The sequence below is a fragment of the Thunnus albacares genome, chromosome 6 (assembly GCF_914725855.1).
Source record: "Thunnus albacares chromosome 6, fThuAlb1.1, whole genome shotgun sequence".
Classification (NCBI taxonomy): Eukaryota; Metazoa; Chordata; class Actinopteri; order Scombriformes; family Scombridae; genus Thunnus; species Thunnus albacares.
The window spans coordinates 11765376-11786547 of record NC_058111.1 but is presented as its reverse complement, the minus strand read 5'-3'; positions in this window follow the sequence as shown (position 1 = coordinate 11786547).

Genomic DNA, 21172 nt, shown 5'->3' with positions numbered 1-21172 from the left:
AGTCTCCTTTTAGCTGTGTTTTGGTTTCAACCAAAGAGTTGAACATCTGACTGCTAGATGTTCATCACTAGTTAGCCACTAATTTCTTTGCCGTTTAGTGCTGGACAGGTAGCAACAGCAGTTTCCTGCTGATGATAGACACAAGGCCTATGAGACTGTATAATACAGTACATTTGCAAGCCTTAAAACCAAAACAATTATCTTATGGTGTGATCAATGCAGGACTCTATTGATATTGATATTGATATTGTAATTCTGATATGAAGAGGAAACTTACTTCCAGAGTTTTTGGTTGTGTTTGATAAGGACATATTTGTTTTTTCTGTGAAAATTGAGAAAGTAACCTTTAACATATAAACTCACCCTTACCTTTGAACTTATGTATTGCCCCTGATGACTTGGTCTTTTCTGTTTCTTCATTCTTTTTATTTTGCTGTCTTATATATAATATATAATATATTATAATAAAATCCATACAAATAAAGTAAAAAAAACAATGAGCTAAAAGAGGCTGAAAATGTTCCATAGCTGCTTCTATGCTGGTGGGTTTGCCACTCCCAGCAACTTCTTTCACATTGCACATAATCATTTGATCTGCTGTTAATATAAAAAACAATTGCTGACTAAACAATCTAACCTCAAGGTCCACTTAGTAGCTGTCTTTCAAATCATGTGATCTACTGTACATCAGCAGATGAAAAGTGCACATCTATATCCATGTCAACTGGGAAAACTATCCTCTGATGAAGATCATGTGATATGTTTAAAAAGCTCCAGGCCAGCTATTTACTTGCGTTGCTTTGTGAACTGCTGTTTCTGAGGTCAAGAATTCACTTTTAAATTCAAATTAAGAATGGATTAATGGAGCTATAAATAAATGTCAGTTAAGGCTGCATGATGTGGAGAGAAACTGTCTTACACTGGTGAAATGTGGAGCAGATAGCAATGTTTTTATGTGCTTACATGAATCTGCAGCTCCACATTTCAACCAGGATTACCAGGAATCGAGTGGATTTCAAAATTGCAGGTGGGGATTATGACTCAGGCTGAGGCATTATCTCCTCAATCCCAACCCTGTTGTTCAATATTTCACCTGCAGATTACAAGGACACAGGGCCCATGCGAATCCTGTGAAATGTATTCATCTGCAGGGGTTAAGCGGCCACTGGACTGCCATTACGTAAATCATATTCACATCTGACACATGATGTAAATCTCTTCTGAGAGGATCAATACTGTCCTGACTAAAGCAGATGAAGATGTGAGGTATTTCTCTTTTTGTCGGGGGATTTGGAAGACATATGGCTCTTTCCCCCTGATGAAAGACTTTTTCCTTATGTTGTCAAAACAGCAGCAAAGCAGCAGCAGGGAGAAGCCCCCCCCCCCCCCCACAAGAATAGGCATCCAGCTGGGGTCAAAGGTGAGGGTGCTCCCTGCCAGTCCGAGGACAGGAGCATTAACAGAGCACTCTGTCCATCTGCAAGCTGACCAAACCAACAGCTTAGGTTACGACTCTTCATCCTCCCTCCCCGGTTTCTATTGTTCAAACGTGGCAGCTTACAGTGCGAGTCTCTATTTTTAAAATGTTTTCGCTCTCTTCCTGATTGCTGCTTCTTGCCCGGCTGACACGATTTTCCTGCAGAGTGACTTGGTGTTTATACCAACTTGTGCACGTGTCCTGCAAAGATGGCTCAGTGTGTTTGTATGTGCGTCTGAGTGAGTCACCTCCTCTACCTATCATCTATCTTTATTTCATCTGCCACCACAATGCTCATAAAGACAGTTCATGACCTTCCAACCTCAGCTCCTTCATCCTCAGCTGTCTTGAAAGGCTCAGCAGACTGAGATTTATATGCACTCAAGGCCATTACAATGTTATCGCCTTAATTTCTCACCACCTTTTGACATATTACTTACTGGTTTGATCAGTGCACAGTGAGGCGCTGAGCGTGAGGGCGACTGTCTTCCACCATAACCTTGTTTAGAGAGACTTACAGTAGATTCGTTGTTTGAGTTGGAGAGGATATCCTTTTCCCTTGTGGCTTGAAGACATGTAATATATCTTTTTTCCCTCCTCTCAGGACTGTGAATGTTTTGTTTCAATCTGTGTTTGTCACGAGAGATTTAAACACAGATTATATCTGTATGAAAGACAGCTACAGAAGGACGTTTATTTCAGATGCTGAGACTTAAAGAGGACATATTGTGCTTTTTGTGATTTTACTTATATACTGTTATGATGATATCTATGTTGAACATGGTCAAAGCTCCAAAACTTGAGGTTATCATAAAAGCCAGGGCTTCAACCTGCTCTGAACGTTTCATTTGCAACGTTTTTTTTCTACCTTGCCTCGCACGCCCATAAACAGCCTCCGTTATGTAGCCTTTGTGGCTAAAGTTGTTGCTAAGGTTTTTCCATGTGTTGTTTGCCTTTTCTACTCTAAAATTTCAGATCGGATTTCAGCTCGAACACATACAGATGTATTTGAGAAGTTGACATTTCGAGTAAAGAGCAAGAAGTTGTGAAATCCTACAATTATAGTTTGTTTCATGGTTTGTTGACGTAGCCTGTGGATCCAGAAAAGCTGACCAACAGAACAGAGTGGGCTCAGCATGAGGGAACCTTAAAGAGACAGGAGATAAAACAGCCTGCCCTAGACAGAGGCTGAACTGAGGGGCTGCATGAAGGGCCAGTATAAGATAAAGAGTTTTTTGTTGTAAATTGTAAATCATGCAAAAATCTTCCAGTAGAGCCTCATATTATATAGGCCTGTCAATGTGCATATACTGTATGTCCCCTTTGAACTTCAATTAGTTTTTGGCTATTCAACTATTTCCCCCCCCAGTTTATCATACATTTATAAATAAATACTTTTATATATGAAAGGTTGCTGTTATGGTAGGAAAGCCTATGACTCTGCTGCTCTGTTGAATTTAAAATCTGTATATCTGATGCATATTGTTCTGTTCTCAAGTTACCATTTAATTAATAAACTAATTTAACTAATAATTGTTGTTGGGGCAACAGCTTTATTATTGTTGAATATTGCCAGAAAAAAAGTTGATCTGTAATAAAATGTCTGTTGTATTGACCCTTGAAAATTGAATTAATCACCTTTGTTCAAACATTTCTCCCTCTGCTCTGAACTGATTAAAGACATCTGATTTAGTCTTAGATTTCTTTTTGGTCAATACGTACATCATGTAAAATATATCTTCCAAAAATGATACAAATGAATCAATGAGTGATCATTGATTCATTTAATAACATTTCTTTCTTGAGATGTTTATCTAACTCAACTAAACTGCAGTTGCCACAATCACTGTAATGTTTTGACCCACGTTATGTGTCAAAGTTCAACACACAGGAGCACAATAGAGGCATTTTTCAGTTCTACATTGATTTGTGAGTAAACTTGTTCATCATCTTTTCTATCAGTATCTATCTTCAGTTTCTGTGAGATATCTGTCTCCACCCCAGTACAATGGAGGCAAATGGACTAAAACAGCAACATGTCATGTATCTGGAAAGACAAGTTGCAGGTACAGTTATTTTTTCCGATAACACATAGCTCGCCAGTCACGCGTATATCCCGTGGAGGAAAACAATACTATGGGGAACAAAGGAGTAACAATTCAGCATTTTAGAGGAAAGGAGAAATAAATTATACTAATATTATTGTAAATGCTGGGAACCGTTCTCTATAAAAAACAAATACACCCCTAACTTCAGGTATTTCTGATGAGCAAATGCTACACAAGATTCACCATTGCAGAAAAACTCTGAGATTTGAGCGACCTCATCCTCATGCTTACTTCCCAGACCCAAGATAACCATCTCTGAGTCACTCCTAAGCATGTTTCAAAGAGCCCACGCCAGCCGGTATTAGCTGTGCCCTCCCTCACATGTACATCCTGTCAGTGTGACACTGTTACAGACTTGATAAGACAGCGCTAATATTACCAGAGCAGAGCATAGCTGCATCTAAAGGAACATGATGGAAATATGAGACATTCTCGCTGACGTTTTCTTCGGGGGACTGGCAGTGTTACATACTGTACAGCCTCGGTGACTGAGATAACACATCATTATCTATTTTCAGTTGGCTTTACCGAGTCTAGCCTGTCATTACGTATGCAGTGTGGAGACGTGGAGGAGAGGGGATATAGACAGGAATCTTTGACACAGAAAATATGAAAGAGACACAATTTTCATCATTTGGGTGCTACAAATTTCCATCTTCACTGCTGATTATTACAGTTATATATAACTGGCTGCAAACGGCTCTTTCACTATAGCAACACTTTTGTCACACTGGTTTTTCCTCTCAGTTTGTTTTGTCATGTGGATTCAATCAAGCATTTTCCTCTTTACAGCAAATATGAGCAGATCAGGTTTTATTGTGTTTTTCAGTAAATTATCACGTGAAACTTTAGGTGGATTTCAACTTCCACTACAAAGCCAAAGAGCTGATACTGCTTTGAGTAGTGAAGATGAGAATTCAGTATATTTTCATGGAAATCAAATGTGATTTTTCTGATGTTAGACTGTTATAAAGAGTTCACCTAAATCACTAAAAAAATATGTTTTCTCATTTACCCCTAATGATTAGCAATGCAGAGTAGAGACCAGCTGGCTTTGATCAAAGTCCGCCTTCCTGCACCTCTATAGCTCACTAATTAACATGTTATTATCTTGTGTTTTGGGTGCAGTAACTTCCTGGAGTTTTGTTGTCACAGGGACTCCAGACTGTCATTGCTCTCAGTTGAGAAAAATGACACATACAACACATAACCACAACGTGTAGTTTTTACACTGTTTTTGTGTGGATTAAACAAACAAGACACAACCTATTAATTAGTGCGCTTTAGAGGTGCTGGTAGGATTTTATTAGTTTTGGGCAGAGCCAGGCTAGCTGTTTTTCCTGTTTTTTTGTTTGTTTTTTTTTGTGCTAAACTAAACTAAACTAAGCTGCCGGTAATTTCATACACAGATGTGAGAGTGGTATCAATCCTCTCATCTAATTCTTGTGTATGAAAGTGTTTTTACCAAAATATTTCTTTAAGGTATCTGCTTCTGACATTTCTGCCACCACCCCAATATTGTACAACTGAAGTGAATTTATGTTAGTTTGTTCACAGATTTGAAAATGGCATTATAAAATTCAACATGTCTTTTCAGAGACAATGTCCCTGTTTCTCCGACGGCAGAAATCTCAGAAAATGTCAAGACCTTGGCAAAGAAAACCAAAACTATTGCATTTAAGAGGTTAGTGTGTGAAACTTTTTGTTTTCCAGCTTGAAATGTGTAAAAAGTAACTCCTGCTGTTTACGTATGTAGGACAGCTCAGCGATTTTAAGTCAAGCAGGCAAAGAGCTCAGTGTGTTTAACTGCAGTGTGAGTGCAGCCTGAAATTGGACACCAAGCGTTACACTGTTGTCTCCTGACACACACTCAGCAGCTCTCACGGCTTCATCACCACCCCCTTCGTTCATGGGAGTTTCGAAGAAATCTTTTTTTTTTTTTTTTTTAATCTATTTGATTTCAAAACAGTGCGATAAAGAGTGGGGGAGCACCTTGCAGTTTCAGCTTCATTGTTCAGCTGGTTCTGGGACTGCAGCCAGGCATTCCTTGAAAGGGAGAAGTTCACTGACGTGGTCCCAATAAACGGCTATGTATCTTTGGTGGCCCATGATGCAGGCTGAAAGTCCCCGTGTTGTGTGGCTGTTGTTGAACATGGTTTAATGTTTTACTCTTCTCCTGGCTGTAAAAGTTTGTGTCTATAGGAATGGAATGCGTGAATCATGTCGAGCAGCTTTAACAATGACAAAAAGGACGTTTAAGTCACTGCAGTATATTAAAAAAACAAGAATGTTGAGTGCAGTCCAAACTGGAGAATGAAAGCCAACCATGAAGTCACAATGTACACACAAGTTCAATGAAGTCTCACAGGGTTTCTGAAGTGCCCTTGAGCAAAACACATACAGCCCTTGGCTGCTGCTCTGTAGCTGACCCTGCACTTTGATCTCTGTGGAGCCCAAGCAAAAAGACATACTGTATTCCCACTTGTATGGATCAATTGTTATCACACATCACATATGTATTGTTGCTTATAATATTTGGTTGCTTTATTAATTTGCCATGAAAGAGTCCCTCAGAGTGATACTGAATTATTGTATGAAAACAGTGTTTACACAAAAAGGCAGGTGTGAGACTATAAAATTACACAATTTCATGGATAAATATCTAGAAAATAATGATTGGTGGCTTTAAAGCTGCACTTATCAATATTTTTACAGTAACAATTAATAAAATATGTAACATGAAAGGGGTAGCACGTAGTGACAAACTGTCAGAGCATTATACTTCTCAAACTTCTGCAGTTTCCCTTAAGCTCTACAGAACGTTTTAGCATCTTTCAGCTCACTGTTTTGGTTTTCTGGACCCCAACTTTAATGTTTTGGTTCACTCTCACTACTCTCATAAGCTAAAGTATGCAGCAGATTTCAGTGAAAAAGCTCTGATGAACCCACTGTGCGCCAACTTCCAGCACCAAACAGCAGACAGTCAAAGTTAGCAAATAGCTGGTGAACATGGTAAAGCATTTAGCTGCTATGGAGTCGGATATTTCCCTCAGGAGCTGGTGGACACTAAAATAGAGCTAATGGCTACACAGGCAACTTATTAACACATTTGCCATATCAGTTTCACAAGGTGATAATCATTGTTGTACTTTCAGCTGCTCCCAAGTGGCCAAAAATCAATTAATGCTGATTTAAGCTGCTTACTTCCCTCTATTGCATAGTTTAGCTGTATCAAAAAGGAAACTACTCCTAATGAAGTTAAACTCTCCACTACAATGTGGGCCAAAATCCAACAACATTCCTCAGACTGCTTTACAACAGTCGCTTTGGCTGCAGTAAATGGACCACCATCCTGCAACAAGTCTTAAATGTACATTGTGTTTATAGAGAAAACAAAGAGGGACCTCCTAACACACCAGTCACTGCTTAGTCAGGATGTGGCAAACGTCACCCTGGTTAAGCGCCACATACAGCTAATCTACTCCATGTGCTTGAAACCCGACACACTGACCAAGTGTGGAGGCACAACAGGACGGACGGGCGTTGTTGTTGATGGAAGGTTCCCCAGTGACCCATCAATACAGCAGAGCACTGCCCGATGACCTTATTCTTCATCTTCAACCACCCCCTTCCTCCGGTCCTGCACCCTGGTCTGCTCCAGCTGCAGGCTCCTGCCAGGAGCCCATAAAGCCTTTAAAGCAAGGGAGCACAGGGGCCAGTGTGCTTGAATCTACTAGCTGAAAATTACTAACAAAATAAAGGTTTTAATAAGCTTGCAGTGGATTTTTCATGTATACATTTTTTTTTTCTTTTAAACATCAGGTGGCACAGTGGCTCAGTGGTTAGCACTGTTGCGTCACAGCATGGAGGTCCCGGGTTTGAACCACATCCACCCAAGATCCTTTCTGTGTGGTAGTTTGCATGTTCTCCCCGTGTTTGCATAGGTTTCTGCCGGATGCTCCATTTTCCTCCCACCATCAAAGACGTGTATGTTAGGGTTAATATTCCTGTCAGTACCCTGACCACTGGTACTGGCAGAAAGAACTGGAGTTGGTGCTGTTGGCACTGAGGCTGCCTACTGCTCCTAGTGTATAGGATGGGTCAAATTCAGAGGACAAATTTCATTTCAATGTATGTGAGTGCTGAGAAATGACAATAACGAGGGTCTTAATCTTAATAAGAAAGATTATGATGTTAAATGATAATGTTCAGTGCATTCCAGCACCAACTTAAGAGCAAAATGTTGCCTTCATTTCCCAACATGCCTTTCACCAACCCCAGAGAAGATGAAATATGATATGATATAAACTGCCTGTCCTCATTCCAATCAATATATGAATAGAATTGTAAACTCATGAGATTCATTTTCAGGTTGAGAAAAAGAAGCGATAGTTGCACTTTTTCTGTAACTGCATTGCTTTCTGGTTCATTGAGATTATTGTCAATGGAGAAATTTGTATTTCTGCCTCTTCTATGGTGGATTTCTTCTTGTATTGTTTTTAAATGTTGATGCAAATAGGTGAGCTTTTAACAATGATCTTGAGGAAGTGACACCAAAATTTTAAACTTGAAAAAAACAATACTTGGGTTGTATTCACATTATTGCGGAGTGACCTCCATTACTTATTATGTGGTGTGTCCAGCGCATTAATATGCAAAAATCTTTTTTTTTTTAACATTGACCTGAGTTACACTGATCTTTGTGAGAAAGTGATTAGGATTCATCCTCTGGGGACCATGAACGTGTGTAAAAAATTTCATGGCAATCAATCAAATAACTGTTGAGATATTTCAATCTGGGTGAAAGTGGTGGACTGACCGACTGATTGATTTTTAGCAATGCTAAAAACTCATTGTAATGGTCATATTCATACAAAGAAAAATTGAGAAAAGAGATAAATCAATTAAATTTTCTGACTTGCTGGTTTTACTGCTTCTTGGTCCCTTTTTCCTTTTTCTACCTAGATTTCTTCATGTTAAAGAGAGATAGTGTATTCATGTGAACTTCACATCAGCAAGCATGTGTTAACCATTATGCTAGACATTTTCTACCCTTATTTTTACTCTCACAGAGTGACACAAATTTGGACAGATCTTTCCCGAACAACGGATTCTCATGAAAGTACAGTTTTAGGGTGGTGTAAGATCAAAATATTTCCCAAAAAAGAAGTAATCAACCAATCCCAGTCTGCACTTTCTGTTGTCCTCCTTTTCCACAGATATAATTACCCAGCTGTATTTGGCATGTATTATTTTCATTCAGCTGGTCAAATTAGCAATAATCACAACTCTGAGCATGACAGAGAAGTTTCAGTTGGCCAATCAAGACAATAGCTTTGGATCCCGCAAACCCCAAAAAATGTACCGCAGATCCCTCTCTCAGCATCTCTTGTACCACGTGGCTGACTCTTAATCAGAAACAGGCAGACTGAATTATAAAAGCTGTGAACAATTAACATGCATGAGGTCTCCCCTGCCTCAATGAGAAAGGAATTGTATCTGCTTATGTTAATTTCTCAGGATTAATTTAAGAAGCTTTTAAGGGCACTTCAGTGGGAGGGATTTTTTTTAGAGTGACTCTTTTCCTCCTTTGTGGAGTCAAGAGAAAACTGTTCCTTGCATCACTGAAAATATACATCCTGTACTCCAGAGGTCCTGTATGCATAAATAATGAGTAAAATGTGAGAAACATCCTCTCGATGCCACCATTCAGCAGCATCTTGTGTGTGTGTGTATGTGTGTGCTTTTGTGTGTGTGTGTGTTTGTGGTGTTGGCTCAGAGCTGGGCTGGCGCCGTGTTTGGCCCCATGGCTGCGGCTCCAGATGTGCTCTGTCTTTTTCTGTGAAGGACTGCTCAACACACCCCAAGGAGGAGGATGAAGAGAACTCTGCAGCAAGATTGAGAAGGAGGAGGCACTGCTGCAGGAACTGAAACGTGACCTCCTCCTCCACCCTCTCGTCCTCGACGCTCCCTCCACCGCCCTGTGTGACACATTACTCTGAGAAGTCTGAGCTTTCAAGGGACTGTGAGAAAATTATTAGGGGCGGGAGGGGGCTGAAATTTATATTTCCCCTTTTTAAAAAAAAGCAAGGCCCAATTGAGTTAGAAAACCACGAGTCCCTCCCCTGCATATGTCAAAATAATATAGCATTGTTAAAGGATTTGGCTGGAGATTTTCTATACTTTTCTTATTGTCAACAAATTTCATGTGCAGAGCCAAACCAACAATGAACTCATCCTGCTTACAAGTATTGTATGTGTATCCAAAGCCTGATATGTTGTATTCCTCTGTGCCGTAGACCTCCGTTGTTGTCCAAAAACTATTAAAAACATGTCAGTGAGCCACACCCCTGCTCTGGGTGACATGTTCCTTCACTAAGAAGAGTTTTTAGCTTGTTAGTTTGTTTAGAAACAGCACCAAAGACTAATAACAGGGTAATTACATTTTCAGTCCCCGAGGATATTTCATGTAAGGCAGACGCCACTGCACATGAACAGGAATGCGGTTCTGTTTACAGGGATTCGCTAGCTTGTTGTGCAACATACCACAACCTTCAGTACAAATTTGCCAAAATGTTGATACTGAAAATTTCTGCAAAATGTTTACTAACAATGTGTTTCATTCATTTTCCCAATGTTATCAACTAAAGCATCATTGAACTTTTTATGGTCATGTTGAAGCACTCACAGCACTTAAGATAAGGAAAAGATTGTGGTCTTGGTCATTTAAGTTTAAATTGACTTGAAACACAAGACACTTTATTAACATTTCATTTAACCATGATCTCAGGAAGACGTGGTTCAGTGAAGTATGTCGATTCACAGATGGAACAAGTTGACAAAGTGTGATGTTGAACTTGCATTAGGCTTAGTTTATATGACATATTTAACTTAACTGTAACTAAGCTTTCTGCATCAAAGCAGTATAAAATGAAGGTGGAAGCGATTGTTGATTTGGGGAAAAATGGAGAAATAACATTGAGTCACTGGTAACTATAAAGATCCACATGTACTCTGTGTTTCCTCAAACTGACATATTGATCCTATTAACTATTAGTTTATGAGGAGAAGAATACAGAGACTGGGTAGTTATCATCTGCTATCTTTTTATGTAATTGTATATCAATGGAAGGTTCACTTGAAATAGTCAGATGACTTTTAACCAAAAGAAAACAATGTACCCTTTTTCTGCTCCCCCTCCCTCTGTTATAATTTTTTTGTACAGTCCCCAAAACAGAGTCAGTTAAATCATCTCGTTTGATTGACACAGTGATGCAGTGGTGAAATAATCAAATTTGGCCGGATCCCTGTTGTCTGCTTCGGGCTCCACCTCTGGACGCCTGCCAGGCCTGCTGTAGATCAAGCACAGTGGGCGAATTCCTTCATCACATTAACTCTCCCCTCTTGTTAGGGGCCAAATATTGTTGATTTACATATGCAATTAGCAGTGCTGAAGGGGCAAATTTCAGACTGACAATAGTTGTCATGGTCCAAAAGAGTAATGCAATTAGAGCCAATTGTTTAAGCACGTCCGCCCAATTCAATTACTCATGTGCAGCTGACAATTACTGTCTGGCTGTTTGAGATGCACGACTAATGAATGACATCGGGACATGCTGCCACCTTGCATTACTGCACGCCTGACTTTCCCCCTGACACAGTTGTCCAAAATAACACCAGATTCCTTTTAAGTAACACATGGAGAAATCTTGTTCACATCAGCAAAAATATTCAGCAACTAATGATGAGCTAAATGAGAAGATTCACGTTTTATTTGATGTTTTCAAGCTTAGATTGTGATTTGCTGAAGGCGTAACATGATCTAGTAAATGAGAACAGAAGCAACAAAGCTTTAATGTTTTCATCCAGAGGGATTTTACTTTTCTTTTTTTTTCCTTTTTTTTTCTTTACAATTTTACACTGCATGAAGGAAATAAAAGCCTTTGCTAAATAAGTTTTCTGACTCACACCCAAGTTATAAAGGAGGTAATAAAATGTAAGAATACTTAGAAGAGAGAGAAGCCCACCACAGAGAATACTGAGCTCATTGTTTTTCATCTTTTGCACAAAGTTCAGAAACGTCCCACAGCTTCAGACAGCTTGAAGTCATAGGGGGGACTTGATTTTATTAAAAACAGGGAGGATCTGTTTGTATGAACTGCTCAGATTTAATAAAGTATGTAAATAATTCACACATCTTACATATTAAATCCCTGAAATGTACACTATATCGTTTTGTTTGACGTATTTAGCTGAATTTTGAGGTAATCTGTCCTTTTTATAAAGATTAACATCTTACTAAACCTGCAACAGTGTACACTTTATAATAATATTTATATTTCATACACATATTAGCTTCTTATCTCAAGGATTTTGAAGCAGGACGGACTGTACTCTAAACCAAAGGAACTCCATGCAGGATTATGAATTTTTATTTGGCAGGCAGCCCTCAGTAATCAATACCCAGTTTTGTTTATTTATTGACATGTGCAGTTTAGCCGATGTTTCCTCCTAGTTTTATTGTTTTTTTTACTATATTCAGCTGGAAAAGCAATATTTCCTAACTCTTAACATTTACAGCAAATTTCATGCTCAGATCTCATCACTTCCTTACAATGTAACATATAAGCCAAAGGTTATTGATGAGGTCAGGCCTGTTTTGTGTGGTGCAGCCAGAGTTCATTGACTTTTGAAGCGTTTTGAAAGATTTTATGTTTGTTTGCGAGAAATCAAGATGTAACACAAAAAAAAAAAAAAAAATGAGGCACTGTGCTTTATTTGTCTATTTTATGCTACCTTACTGCACTACAATTTTTTAAATTATATATTCAGTGGTGGAAGAAGTGAAATTACCACAATGTAAATACACCGTAAATTCATTTCAAGAGTCAAAAGTAAAAGTATTAATTATGCAATATAATGGCCATTTTCAGGGTGTTATTGGATTATTATTACTGATGCATTGACATGTAAACAACAGTTTAATGCTGTAGCTGGTTGAGGAGGTGACTTTATACACTGTAAAATTGTTGCATTCTATATTATAGACTGATCATATGGTTTGTAAAATCTTAAACTGCAAAGTATATCTAGCATAATATTCCCTATGAAATGTGATGGAGTAGAGGTATAAAGTAGCATAAAATGGAGATTCTTAAACACAAGAACCTCAAAATTGTACCTAAGCACAGCACATGAAGAAAGTAGTTACTTTCCTGCACTGGATATATTGTATTTTTAATTCCACTGCATTTATCTTGCAGCTATCGTTACATTACATTAAGACTTAACACAAAATATGATGCATTGTTACAGATTAAACTGCCCAAATCTCCCCATTTTTCAACTACAAGAGTAATAGAATCAGTGGGTTTGTAATAAACAATAATATAATGTGTAACAATATAACAATTCTGTACAATGACAACATTTACTTTTTAATTATTATACTACCTCCACACTTTTACTTCAGTTCACTTGTAATCGAGTATTATAATTTTGTGGTATTAATTATTTTACTTAAACAAAAAACCATAATATTTATCCACTACTGATATAGGATAATATGTCACTTTATTTAGAAAAAAACAAACCTGTATAATCAAACAGAAGCACAAATGACCATATTTATTCGCTCTTTTTTTTTTTTTAAAGTGCCACCTTTTCAAACCCGAGGAGCAACCTTGTTGCCAATAAATGTCAGCGTTGTGTCAGGAAAGCTTGGCCCGGCAACAAAACATCAATTGTTTCCAATTGGCAGAATTTCCTCCCCTCAGTCGCGGTGTCGGCCTATCAGAGACCGGCTTGGTGGAACAGAGCACGTTCACCCTGGCAACCGCTCCACTCTACCTCTGCTCACTGACACTCCTCACACCGTCCTCTCCGTCTCCGTCAGATGGCCAAAATAACACCCGCCAGTGAACTGAAACTGGTTGTTCCTGCATCTCAGGATGAGGTGAATCCTAATCTAGCAGAGGAGGACGTTTCATATGCCAGATCCTGATTTCTGGAAGGCCAATTCTCCCAAGAAACCAGAGTTAAAGAGGCAAGATTTCACATTAGGAGGAGAGGTGATCTCAGAGGTTGAGGGTGAGGACTCTATAAGACATGAGACAATCTGAGAGCAGATTGTTGCGTCCTCTGCCTATAGCAGATGCTTTTGTTGGGGGAAGCAGTGATATTTGAGCCACAGCACAGATGTGGGAATACAGCTCAAGACAAGTGTGGGTGGTGCTGTGTGTTTCGATGCAGCTGGGTCAAAAGACGAACCACACTTATTTGAGTAACCCTTCCCTGACCGCACGTTTGCAAACACACATCTGTACGCAAACATACACGGACATGCTTAACACACAGCACCCCAGCGGAGAGACCTGCTTGACATAGCGCTGAATGTGTTTATTCCCCGTCTTCTTTGAAACAACAGTGTTGCCATTAGGGGCTAAGAGGGACTGGGAAGCCATGTTTAGAGGATAATCTTGTGCGGACCATCTGGTCAAGATTTTCTCTCTTTTTTTTCTGTGTTTCTGATTTCCTTTTTCTTCCCATGAAAGGATGACTTTTTGTAGTGTTGAAATGCAAGTGAGGAGTCACATGGATTTGATTTACTTCTTCATCTTGGCCAACAAATGGATAATTGAGAGGCATTTGTTGGAGAAAGGGCAGCTTGTGCAGCATCCCACTATATAATCTATACTTATACTATTACTGATCACTTCCAGTCGCTTCTGCCCATCTGGATGCTTCAACAATCCCATTGCCCTCCCAGTATAATCGCTGTTGACACAGGAAATTTAATCTAGATATCTTGGTGATGATGAAAGTGGTTGTAATAGGATTAAACAGCTTGACAGGAGTGTGACATTGCTACTACAGGGCATTACTCCATGAGTGCAACACTGAATTATACTGTTGGGAGGATGTAACTTACTGCGTATTTGCAACATTCACAGGACTTTAATCATTTAAAGAATGTATTAATCTATTCCAGTTGTTTAGAATATAGGAACAGCAAATTAAACATCAAAATATCAGTGGTTGTAACATAAGTTCCTCTGTGTTTGCAAGTTTTAGCTACTTAACTAGATAACCATTTATACTTTACATTTTTTTCGACCATTTTTAACTGCAGGTGAGTATTATTTCTAGTGTTCCAGGCAACCATTGCTTTCCATTTACTTCAGCATGAAAATCAACTACATGCCACTATCAAAAGTTGCCTCTGTTGTGTAATCCATCACAGTAAACATCAAGTTTGCATTAACTTCTGTCATACATTATAGGCGTGTGACACTGCAGTTTAAGCACAGATTTCACAACCATGATGTAACTTTGACAAAAATAACAAAAGGGATACAAAGTAGATAAAAAATTAAGGATACTTGATGTCCACAGTTTAAACAACTTTCAGATGTCTGTTAAATGATTTTCATCCCATTAAAGTAAACCAATCAAATACCATGAAAAGAAAACAAAGTACATCAAAATTTCAAAGACAGCATGGTTTGAAAAATGGTTATTTGCAAAGTATGAGTGGTTTAAATGTGCTAAATGATGAAAAAACACTGGTATGGTCCTTTACATGTCTAGTTTGGGTTTTTTTGAAAAAATAATAATCAAACCAAAATAATATTCACTTGCTGCTTTGTTGTGATGCAGCCTTACATTAAGATAACTGTGGTTTTCATAGCAGAGTTATACCAAGCCAAATTTGATTAAACATGTTGTATGACATGTCTGGCCTTCCCAACAAACAAAACTGTTTACTGTACATTGAAAATCAGTGTGTACATCTTAACACGTACTGAAAATCAACAGACCACTCTTAGTTATTGGCATTACTGTAAGTTTAATTGCCTAATCAGACTAATGCCTCATGTGTGGAGGGTAAGAGGTTTAGGATGAATGGACGTGTAAGAAAACAGTGTCATCACGTTCAAAAATAACTCAGTATGTCACATGTGGCCAGCCTGTACCTGCTAGTAAAATGTTAAACTTCAGAATCTGGGAGATAAAAATAGGTCAAAACCCATAAAACTTCTATTTTAGACTGGACTCTTTTTTCCTCTGCTCATGTATCTGCCATGTGGCCTTTTACCATACGGCCAGATTATGGGTTGCATGGTTGGAGCCACAGAAAGCCATTACTTAGGGGCTAAAGGCTGGAGTTAAGATTATCTGCAGGACCTCAGGCCAAAGAGATTTGTATCCACAAGCACAACACAACACTGCGCTTAGCAGTGAGAGGATTCTGGGGTGGCAATGGTTAAATCCAAGATTGAGCTAATTCTGGTTGATGAGTATTTTAGTTGAATTTCTGAGGAAATCTATCTTTCAGCATGCAGAGTATCAGACAGTTGGCTAACAAGATGGGACAAAAAGCAGTAGATACAGATGTCACGCAGAGTGAAAACAGACATTGTTTCAGTCAGTAGTTGAAAGAAAAAGAAAAGAAGAGATTATGTGACAGAGCGTGAAAAGAAAGACGTTGACACAAACATCACTAATATAGCAGCTCCTCCCAGAAATACTGAAATAGAGACACACCCCTCTTTTGAGTGAGCTCCATGGCTCATGACCCATAGGCTTGCTATTTAAGCCACATTGGAGCTGCATAAAGTTTTTTCCAAATGTGTTGTTTGTTTCATCAAAAAAGATATCCCTCTAAGGCTACTGGAAGAGAGGCTACAGGGTGTGGACTGGATGCTTAAGCCAAAGTTCTGATGTGTAATGTAATGGTCTATGTGTAATGCTACTTTTACTATTAAAAAAGCAATTGAATTATATTAAACTTAATTTATATGTTCTGTTTACATGTATATTCGCTACAAGGTATTGGCAGTCTATTTTGGGGGAAAATGTACCTCCAAACAAAACATTAACTATTATGCTTTTACTTGGAAATGTTTGTGAAGAAAATCTGCACCAAATCTTCAGTTCTATATCTTTTTTCAGGATTGGCTATTTAATCCTATGGACTCCTGGTATCTAAGTTAATCAAGGTCAAACTCAATGACAAATACATTACAGGAAACACAAGTATGTTTGACTATGGATGAGTGGGAAAATAGCCACATGTAGCCTGAAAACCTACATGAAGACTTTAGACAGACACAACAAAAAAAAAGATAAAATTGACCAGTAATCCATTAATAGTGGGGAAACGTACTATAACAATAGTTTAGCTACAATGCTACCTTATTTAGTGTCTGGTAGCCATGTAGCATTCAGCAAAATAACTTGAAGATTTATGTCCTTGTGAAAGAAAAGAAAAGCATTTTCAGTACAAAGCCTGTTAAGACAACAAACACATTTTGATTTAATTTACTCTTTCCCAATCCAAATAAGATTACTGTCACTGTGAGAATGATTACTGGAGGTTTTGGCTGGCGATTTTCTATATTTTCCTTTATTGTCAACAAATCTCATGTGCAGAGCCAAACCGACGTTGAATTGATCTAATAACAAGTATTGTGTGTGTATCCAAAACCTGATATATCATATTTCTCTGTGCAGTAGACCTCGTTTGTTGTCCAAAAACTACTATGCGCAGTGGCGTCTGCCATACACTGAACTACTTTCCAGAGGGTGAAAACGTGATCGCTGTTATTACTCTTTGGAGTGATTTCTAAACAAACTAATGTGACGAAACTCTTCATAATGATGGAACATGTCAGTCAGTGCAGCAGTGTGGCTAGCTGATGTGTTTTTAATAGTTTTTTGAACAACATCAGAGGTCTACAGCACAGAGGAATACTATATTTCAGGTTTTGGATACACACGCAATACTTGTAAGTAGATGAAATCATAGTTGACTTGGCTTTGCACATGAGATTTGTTGACAATAAGAAAAACATCCACAGTCATGTCTTTTAAAAGAATGTTATTAATAATATTGGACTGATTTAGATTTAGTTATAAATAGAAAGCTCTTCTTTTTCATTTCGGATACAACTAAAATCAAATATCAGCCTCGGTTGCAGGGGAATTTGAAAAACAAGAGGGACACAAAGCCATGAGGGACACACAGTACAGTCATTGTGACATTCTTCAACTGTGGTTTTGATGGGCATGACCAGGAAGCCTCCAGCGGTTCACACGCTGCTGGGATGATTTGTCATCATGAATGTTGACTCATGTAAGCAACGGTCAGCGGTGGGTCCTTTCAGGTTCACCGACTGAAACCGCATACACACTGTAGGCATGGCCATGAAAGTTAAACATGCACAGTTTTATCTGAAAAGGTGCTTATTAAAATGCCAGTCCATGGGAGTTTGTTGATGTTCACAGAGAACATGGCTCAAAAAGAAATTCACAGACTGCATCAAGATAATTTTAAGCAATGGGCGACTGAGCTTTCGCCAATGCAATGTTCAACCTCTGTGCTGCATTTTACTCACAAACAACAGTTTGCGTGCCATGCATGATTGTGCAATACTTGGAAATGTTTTTGATTTGCTTGCAGTAATAGTTTGTTTAATTACACAATTCAGTCAGGAGAAAACATTACAGCTGGAGATCAAGGATGGAATATCAGGCTCATTAAAAGATGCAGAAACTATAAATTTGATAGTGATTTTTTTTTGTTATAGCAGCAGAGAACCAACTCTTTTTGCTATTTTAGCCTTAAGGCTACATTAGGTTGCAAACTTTTATAATTTATTCTCCTGTTAACTTCTTCATTACACCTAATTGTGTGTCTGTCCATACAACCAACAAGGACCATAATATTAATTTGAATGCTCATATCACAGTTTTTCTATTAAGCTGTGTACTGACATCAGGAGACCACATGCCAAAAACACACTCTTCTCTCTCACAGTATATAAACAGCAGTTGACAGACTCTCACACCTCTCTGCTTGTTTGCATCAGAGCTGTCAGAGAGTCATCACACATATATCACATACTGGTTTGTCTGTATGCTTTAAAGAATATTCAAACTACCAATGACTTATTGAACAAGAGATAGGAGAAAAATCTTGCCTGGATTAGATTAGTGTTTCCAAGTGAAGAGACAACAGCGATGCGCTTAAATTTAACAGTAAAGGGAAATCAGCAGATAAATAGAAATATAGAAAGGCATGTTTAATTAGGGACCACCTCTTTGGTATTTTCCACATCTTTTCAAACACACAGCAGATTTGCACACGCTTAAATCCTTTACATTTTGCAAAACAGAAATCAAATCAAATATCAGTAATTGATGATTACCACAGCAGATGTCATTTCTCTGCAGTGTGTAATCTCGATGTTGCTGAAACCAATTGAAATGTTGGACAACTGCAACGTGTTGAAGCCCTGGGAAAAATAATAAAACATTCTCAGACACCATGTGGTGTAATCTGCAGCTGGATTCTTACAGTATGTTTGCAACAAGAGGTTTCAGCAAGTGCATCTCTTTAACAGAAGAAACATTTTAGCTTTTTTTTAATGTGTTGTGATGACTTTCTGATGCTGTATGTACTGTGTGTCTATAAACCAGAATCAAACATAAAGTATTTATAGCATATTTATGTTTTATGATTTATGATCAATCAGAGATTTTATTGACTTGTGTGGGTGAGTGAATGGTCTGTGAACACCCCCAGTCCCTTCCCCCAAGGCTAGAGTATTATTCCAGTAATCCAGACCAGAAATTGATCCAGGCCCGGCAGCATCGTCCTGGCTGGTGGCCACAGAGGGTCTGATTGACCTTTGACCCCCAGGTCACTGCTTCTGGTCTTACTCGACTGGCTTTAAAAAGAGATGAAAACTATCAATCACTCACTGGATGGATGGACGTACATCAGAGGGAATGCATAAATCAATACACAGGAGAGGCTGTCTTTTTCTTTTTTTTTTCTCTAAATGATAAATCATTCAGGCGTATTTTGGTCGTTCTTTGGACTCTGTGCGTTCCAGCTGTTGCACCAGAGACGTCAGCACAAACCTGGTTGTCATCAGTGAGGGCAGCATGGTCAGATAACCTCATCATAGCATTTGTGGTCCATAACTCTGCGTCATCTAGTGTGTGATCAAAGAGCAAGGTGCTTGGGAACACTTTGATGGGAGTTTATTGAGAAATAAGATAAATCATGCCTTCAGTATCTTAATGTCTGTTGCCTTTTAAGCTGTTAAATCAATCTGAAAATGAGGCCTCACACACACACTACAGTAAGAGTATCAAGCCGGGCTGTCATTGAATTAGATGACTCGTATGTGGTCAGGGTCTCAACTGAGTGTTTCAGACATTTTTTAAATTATTCATGTATGAGATATCTGTTAGTGTACACACTCGATATTCACAAATAATGTACAAAAATGTACACTTTGGCAGCTGCTTCAGTTTCGTTGCAGATAAGTGGAATGACTCACATCCTATGTCTTTTAGTTAGGGAGGAGTGAGTGTGGTGGATGAGTAATCAAAGATTAGATTTTGGATAAACCAAGACTGACTGTGCAAGAAAGTCAAATAACTTGATATGGTGATTTGATTCTCAACACTTTTCAGGTAAGCACACAATCATTGTTGAGAATTTGTTAACACTTCAGTACATAATGAGGTATCATACTTACTGGGTACATACAGGACTGTAAGTCCAAGGGAAGTTGGAGAATAAGAGGAAAACAAATCTGTTTGTAACTGTTTCTAATTACTACTATATAATAATTAAGGGATACTTGAATATTGTACTGGATACAAAGTAAGACAAGAAAAATGTTTAAAATGTGGTAACAGTGCTGATATTACAATGAAAGTACTTATCATCTATTTAAGTTCTGCAAAAAGTTTTTAAATACATTTAAATTTTTATTTACATTTTGTCATTTGGCAGATACTTTTTTCTAAAGTGAAGTTAGACAAGACAATCAAGCGTTAGAGGACAGTGACTCAAAAGTGCCGTGGTACATATCTCAAGTTATCAAGTGTAATGAGAAAGAGTACTAGACAGAAGTTTTTTTTATTATTGAGTAAGAAACAACTGAAACTAGACAAGTGCATAAGAAATACCATAAACAAGATGAAAGAAGTTAAAAAAAGCTAAAAGGTTAAAGAGGTTAAAGAGAAGTGTTGAGGTGTTCATGGAAGAGCTGAGTTTTCAGGCGTTTCTTGAATGCACTAAGTGAGTCAGCAGACTGTACAGAGCTGGGTAACTCATCGCAGAACCACAAATGAGATGAGTCTAGACAGTGATTTTGTACCAGGGAGTGATGATATTACATATTATATACCATATGTTGTTCATTTGCTGACCAGAACAAATGGCCTGATGACCAATTCCATTGGTCGCCTTGAAGGCAAGCATCAAAGCTTTAACTTGATGTGAGCCGCCAAATGGAGCTGGTGGAGGAAGACAAACAGAGGTGTGATAAATACAAAGTACTTATTACTATTAAAATGGTGTACATTATTGTTTCTCAGGGAACAAAACATTAGCTTTAAAATATGTATATATTTTTATGTACCAAGCTAGCTGTTATTAGCCATCAGGGTGACCATGTTGGTTTGTCAGTCAGTTACTTGTTATCTGAAATAACAACTACTGGATGAATTGCCATGAAATTTGGTACCTTTATGTCTTCATGAATTGGCATAACTTTTACCT